Here is a 7,017-nt window from a genome sequence, read left to right as displayed (position 1 = left end):
AAAGTAGAAATTAGACTGCGTCATCTTCAAATGGGATATTACTTTTTTTAGGTAGAATGAATATTAATCAAACATTTCCTAGGGGTGTTAGAGAAAAGAAAAGGTTGGGAACCACTGCTTTAGGAGGAACCTCCCTGTGGCCCCATTCAAAACCACTCATCCAAAGAGCCACTCTGTTTCTCCAAGGTGTAATTAAACCACCCAGAAGTCCAGTTCTCTGTCATATGCTAGCAGCCAGGCCCAGGAAGGGCAGGGATTAAATGTGTGCATGATAGATCTCTATGCTTCAAGGACCATGCACAAACTGAAAAGTGTCCACTGGCAGGTGGGCACACAGATATATGATGGTCCAATTCACTTGGAATCTGATTTGGAGATGATACACTACCAAAGTGCCACAATTTTTTCAGGGTCACAGAGTTCCCTGGATGAAGCTTTTCCAGCTTACTTTTTTCTTCTACAATGAGGCAAGACCCATTCTGCTAAAGTCTAATGTTTCTCTAAGTGCACTATACAAAAAGCCTGAAAATTGATTCCTTAATAATAAATGAAAACTCATAAATGAGTCTCAGGGTATTAATTGGATTAATCGGTAGATTAATCAGCAAGGGCATCATTTGTAGTTTTACAATGCAGATTTTTAATTGGATTTTAATTGCAATATCCTCTATGAAAGGTTCCCAGGGATGAAGGCACTGCTTTAAATGCAAGCCAGAGTCATTGAATGGATAAAAAGCTAGAACAGGGCCTACAAGAAGAACAGCCATTGAGTACATCCTTCCTGAAGAGGTTTTCATAGGTGAAACAAAAAGCTGATGTAAATAATAAACTTTCTCTTCCCCACACAGGGTAAACGCAGGTGAACACTGAAGGGAGGAAAATTTGCACCTTTTGGGGGGTCTGCTGTACCAGGCAGCTGCTGCACCCTGTTTGAACGACTAGTCAGTTCTGGAGCCATGGACACTTTTGGTGGGCAAGGCTACAACAGATATTCTCACCTAAGCTTCCATTTGTAACACAGTTCCTAATAGGAAGTTATTTCTCACAACTTTTATCACCGTTAGTAATATGATTAAGTACCCTGAGCTTTTAAGATAAGATGGACTATGTAAATGTATACATGTAAATAACATATTCCGTTACTCTCCAGATCTAAACAGTTTTCCAGGCAAAGTATGTGTGTGTGTGTGTGTGTGTGTGTGTGTGTGTGTGAGATATATATATATAATTGTGAGAAATTATTATCCTTAAATAGCTTCTAAATATTGCCTTCAAATACTGGAGAGTTTGGTCCAGCTGTGACCACCTACAGCACCTGGCACTATTCTTGCACAGACCAAGATCTAAAGCTGCTGTTAGTTCTGACTAGAACAGAGCCATTGAGTCAACTGAGGTCATCCATGTGTTGACTCATTCTTCAGTGGTTTGACTCTAGTTGAGCCTAACCAACAGGATTCCAGCCCCAGTTAAGTAAAGAGTTACAAGCCATTTTGGAAGTGGAAGAAATAAGGGGGGAATTCCTTGCTCTGCCTCCTCCTCTACCACTGAGAGATACAGGAAGGCTCAGCAGCTATAAAGTGGACCCTTGTTATACGTTGGGGTTTGATTCCAAGATCCCCCGTGGATAACAAAATCCATGGATGTTCAAGTCCCATTAAATATAATGACATAGCAAAATGGTGTCCCTTATTAAAAAAAAAATGGAAAATCAAGGTTTGATATTTGAAATTTATTTTTATTTTTCTGAATATTTTCAAACCACGGATGCTTGAATCCATGTATAAAAAATCCATGTATAAGAAGGGCTGGCTGTACTAGTTCAGAAACCCCAAGCAGAATATCCATTTGTCCATTATTCTCATCCTCTTAGGAATCAGTTCTGGGTGACTAAAACTGCTGCCACACCGGAGTAATGAAGCAATTTGGCCCCACTTTAACTTCCATTGCTTAGTGCTATGGAATTCTGGGACCTGTAGATTTGGGAGATAGTTTAGCCTTCCCTGTCAGAGACCTCTAGTGCCTCAATCAAGCTTGAAAATCCTAGAATTCCATAGCATTGAGCCATGACAGTTAAAGTGGTGTCGAATTGCTTTATTTCTGCAGTGTGGCAGTAGCCTTGATTTCAAAAGCCCTGTTCAGACTTTTGACAAGAACAATCTTTTCCCTCAACCAGGCAGCCTGCTTGGTGTGAAGGTAGAAGGGCAAGAGAAAACGCCATGACAAGAAGAAAGAGAAAGAGGAGTAGTAAACAGCAGTGGTGTCACTACGGTTGGTGTCATCCAGTGCGGTAGCGCATGAAGTCACACATACAGAATCCTTAGGTATGTTCTTTTGTGCTAATTTGCTAAATCATAATTTTCATATATCACTGAATATAATGGTAATAGTTGTGACATAAACAACTATCAAAATTAAAATTATTCTTTTAAATTACAATATCATACACACAGAATAAATGTGCTTACGTATACATGGTTTCATGGCATTCAAGTAAAAATTTGGTAAAATGTGATGTTTCTAAAGATTTTAAAAAATATAATAATAATTTAAAAAATTAAAAATGTAATTTAATTTTTTAATTTAAAATTTTAAAAAAACTTGGGGCCTCTCCTTTCTCCTTCCACCAAGCCTCACCCTTCTCACACCATCTCTTCAACATTTTAAATGGACACAGGTGAATGCAATAGCCTATTTCTGCCCAAAGACAGATGCTTGAGAAGCAGGAGTGTCACCCTCTCTTAGGGTGTCACCTGGGGCAGTATGCACCCTGCATGCCCTCCTAGTGATGCTACTGGCAGGAAGATATTTTTGGGATCAGGTCCTTCCCACCACAAGCATGGAATCCCTCACCACCCTAGTTACTTGCCGGTATAATGCATGCAGAAGATTCTCTTTGTTGATTGTGGATTATCTTTTTAATGCTGAAAAAACCCTCTTGATTAATCAGCTAGATGCAGTGTTTATTTGTTTGTTTGTTTGTTTATGCCCCACCTTGTGTCCAAGAGAGATGTACAAGTAAAAAAAAAAATGGGTGGCTTCCTTTTCATAGTTACAGTGTGCAAATCTACAGTGCTTTATAAATAATAATAATAATAATAATAATACAAGATCAGATGCTGATGTAAGCTGGAGATTCAGGTTTACAATCATAAGTGACTGAACGTGACCCGCTCAAACCCACCTTTTCAGCTGGCAGTGCCCCAACCAAAGTGCTACAGATCTGGGTGCTGGGTAATGATATGTGAAGCATTCTCCCAGTCACTGTGCACATTGAGACAAGCAGTTGCAGCAGGATCCTGGGTGCTTTTCTCCAGTTCTCTGTTCCCAAAGGTTTGATCACTTGAGCAGTGTTGGGCCTGAGCCAGCTACAGTAGTCTTAATGTTTATGGAGGCTACTGCAAAGCCTCAGTATGAGACAGGGAAACGTTCCAGTTCCTGTGGATAGACATTCCTTCCCCTGTCCCACCCCTTTTCCCAGCAGAAGAGAGAACTGTCCATGGAAGGAAAGTAATCCATTATCTTATGTTGTGGGGATTTATTTTTAAAGAGTGTAATATTGACCTTGTCATAAAAATTCCAGGTGTTTTGTTATCCTTATTTTGCAGGTTTGAGGAGTGTGAAGGTTGTGACTAAGAGGAGATAACGGACTGAAAAAATCCTGAAATGTACTCCACTGTTAATTCTGATAGCTGGAGGTACTGTATAGCTGAGGCTGAGTTGGTGCCCTACAACAAACCTTCAAGGCAGTCCTATATTTAAAAAGAGAATTATTGAACAGATCAGTCTATCAGTGTCCTTCCACCTAGTGGCATAACCCATTCGTTCTCCTTTACTGGGGAATATTAGCCACATCCTCATTCCTATTTTGCAAATCACTGGGGACTAGTGAGATGCAATGGTTCAAGTGGTTAAAACGCTGACTCTGTTGATTGCAAGATTGGCAGGTTGACAGTTCAAGCCCCGGGTGCTGCATGATGGAGTGAGTTCCAGTCACTAGTCCCAGCTTCTGCCAACCTAGCAGTTTGAAAGCATGAAAATGCAAGTAGATAAATAGGTGCCACTTCTTAGTGGGAAGGTAAACAGCATTTGTTGCAGTCGTGCTGGCCACATGATCGCAAGAGCAGTCCTTGAACAATGCTAGCTCTTTGGCTTAGAAACTGAGATGATCACCACTTCCTACAGTGAGTCACGACTAGTATTTAGTATTATTAAAGCTCTGAAATAGATTATTGTTATTTGCTCTGCAAGGGTAGAGCAGCCGACAGTCTATTCAAACAGTATCCGTGTCAAGGGACTACCTTTACCTTTAGGGGACTGCAGTCCTGTGAAACGAATGTACATTAAATGAACCTCATCCTACCCCCACGAATCAGAGTGGTCAACTGTGAGCCTGAGTCCAATTTGACACCGAGGATTGTCTGCAGATACCTGTTTTGGGTGCAAAAACTCCAGATGCGGAACACTACTGAACCCACTTACTGGATGGAAGCAAGGAGAGGCAGGAGGAGACAAGTAAACTTCCTTAATGCTCTCCTCCCATCTACTGGACTGTCTCAGTAATTACAATGTTCATCTTCTCGCTGAGAAAATGTTCTGTTGCATGACCTAAAGAACCTCATTGAGTTCACTCCAGGGCTGTCCCATGATATTTTGCTACCTGAAGCATATCAACAAACAGCATTCTACTGAAGCCAAGCACACTTATTTCAGCCTGTGTTTTACAAAACCCCGCACTTGGCAATGAAGATACAATAATTATAAAATAAATAAATAAAAGTTTGCTGCTCTTTCATGACCCTCCAGGTCACGGGTACACCATTCTCATTAATGGTATGGCTCGCCATTAATGCCAACCTCTCTTGTCTATATACCACATTGATACTGTTAATGCAGCAGAAGATTTGGAAGAAAAATCAAATACAGTGGGCCCTTGGTATGTGCTGGGTTTTGGTTTCAAGACACACATGTTAAAATATATTTCTAATTTGTATGGAAAATGTTCAGATGTGGCAATGGTTAACTAAGGTTTAAAATGGTTCCTGTTGAAGGCCAGAAAGTCTAGGCCTGGAAGAGCAAGTCTTCAAGGACATGTGCTGAGACATAATATCAACAAATGTATTATTGTTATGCTGTTGTGTAGCATGGTGACTTCATGGGAAAGAGGTGTGTCCACTTGGTGAGAAAGTTGATCTTGTGAGAGAACAAAGACTGATGTCACATTCAAGCTTCTAGCATGGACTCTGAAAGAGTATAGATGTATAGTAGTCTGCTGTAAAGTGTAAATAGCAACAAAGTTAATAAACCCTCATTTGAGTGAAAATCTGTGTGGAAGTTACTTTGTTCCTGAGTAGCTGAGAAGACTGCATCTGTTCCAGTTGGTACCAGTTCAGAACCACCGGCAGAATGAGACATCACCTATCCCAAAGATCTTTTTCTCTAACAACACCCACCCCACCCCCATGGATATTAACATCTGTAGATGCTCAAGTCCCATTAAATACAATGGCGTATTGAAATATAGAAATATATAAAATGGCATAGTGAAATGTATAAAAAGGTTTGCTCTTGAAATTTATATTATAAGCTAAGGAGCTTGAGTTGCAGAAGGAAATTTTTAGATGAGACTCAGCACGGAGTAGTAGTTTGAGTGCTGGGCTAGTACTACAAGATACCAGGGTCTGAATCCCCATCCAACCATGGAAACCACTTGGGTGACCTTGAGTAAGTCATATTCTCTCAGCCACAGAGGAAAACAAAGCCTCTCTGAGTACATCTTGTGGAGAAAATCCTGTGATTGGTCACCATAAGTCAGAAATAAATTGAAGGCACCTGACAACAGATTTAGGTTGATCATTAGAAGACCTTGCTTCATAATAGCAATTTCACAAAGGGACCATCTCTCCAGAGAAGTGAAGTCTTTAAGTAGAATCTGGAGACTGATCTACTGGAAATACTGTAATTCTGGATTTCTTGAAGGATATAGATACTGTACCATGGGGGTGGTACAGCAACACTCCCTCAGGGTCAACCTTGTAGGACGTGTATGCCAGCCAAAAAATAGGCAGGGCCATGCTGCTGAGCAACTGAGTTTGACGGAAAGTATGCCATGTGGATCCTTCCTTTTTGAAGGGTCCCAAAATTGTGGCACAAAATGATGTGGCACAAAGTGAAGATCACAGCACACAGAGAGGATTAAGCCTCCCTCCCCCTTTGTGATCCTCCCCACCAAACTGTCCCTCTGCACAGCATTTCTCTTTGAAAACCTTTTGGGATTTTGCTCCAATAGGAAGTTTTTTCCAACCCTCACTGCTGTATTTGGCTCCCACAGCATCACTGCTAATCAACTAATTGCATCAGGCACTGAAGCCCAAATATTATAAAGAGTCAGGGTGACATTTTAAAGACTTCCTTTTAGTGGTTGTTGGCATTGACAGCTGCAGTTATACATCCTCTAAATTGCTGCCCTATTGATTAAACTGCATCTTATTTGCAAGGTGTCACCAGGCTAGCATACCAGACTTTCCAGCTGACTCACAAATGCACAAAATCATTTAAGGTATCTTCATGTACTTAAAAGTTTTATCTTGGCCAAAATGGTCGTTTGCTTCTCCTCTTCTTTCTTTATATTCTCCTGATTTCTGCTGCATTGACCCTGGTGTTGCAAAAATCCTCATGCTCACCGTGCCAAATAGCACATGAAGCAAATGGGTTCCGTGCATTCCCACCCACCCCCCAGTGGTCCAAAACACACTGCAGAAATAATTCAGTTTGACACTGTTTCAACTGCCCTGGTTCAGTGCTAGGGAATCCTGGGAATTATAGTTTACTGTGGCAGCAGAGCTCTATGACAAAAAAGGCTAAATGTCTTACAAAACTACATTTCCCAGAATTCCCTAGCGCTATGCCAGGGCAGTTACAGTGGTCTCAAACTGAATTATTTCTGCAGTGTGTTTTGGACCAATAATTAACATTGGTGGAACCATTTAGAATGTTTTGCTATAGGTACAAATATTTCTA

This window comes from Sceloporus undulatus, chromosome 1 (assembly GCF_019175285.1).
Source record: "Sceloporus undulatus isolate JIND9_A2432 ecotype Alabama chromosome 1, SceUnd_v1.1, whole genome shotgun sequence".
Lineage (NCBI taxonomy): Eukaryota > Metazoa > Chordata > Lepidosauria > Squamata > Phrynosomatidae > Sceloporus > Sceloporus undulatus.
This window is presented reverse-complemented; position numbering follows the sequence as displayed.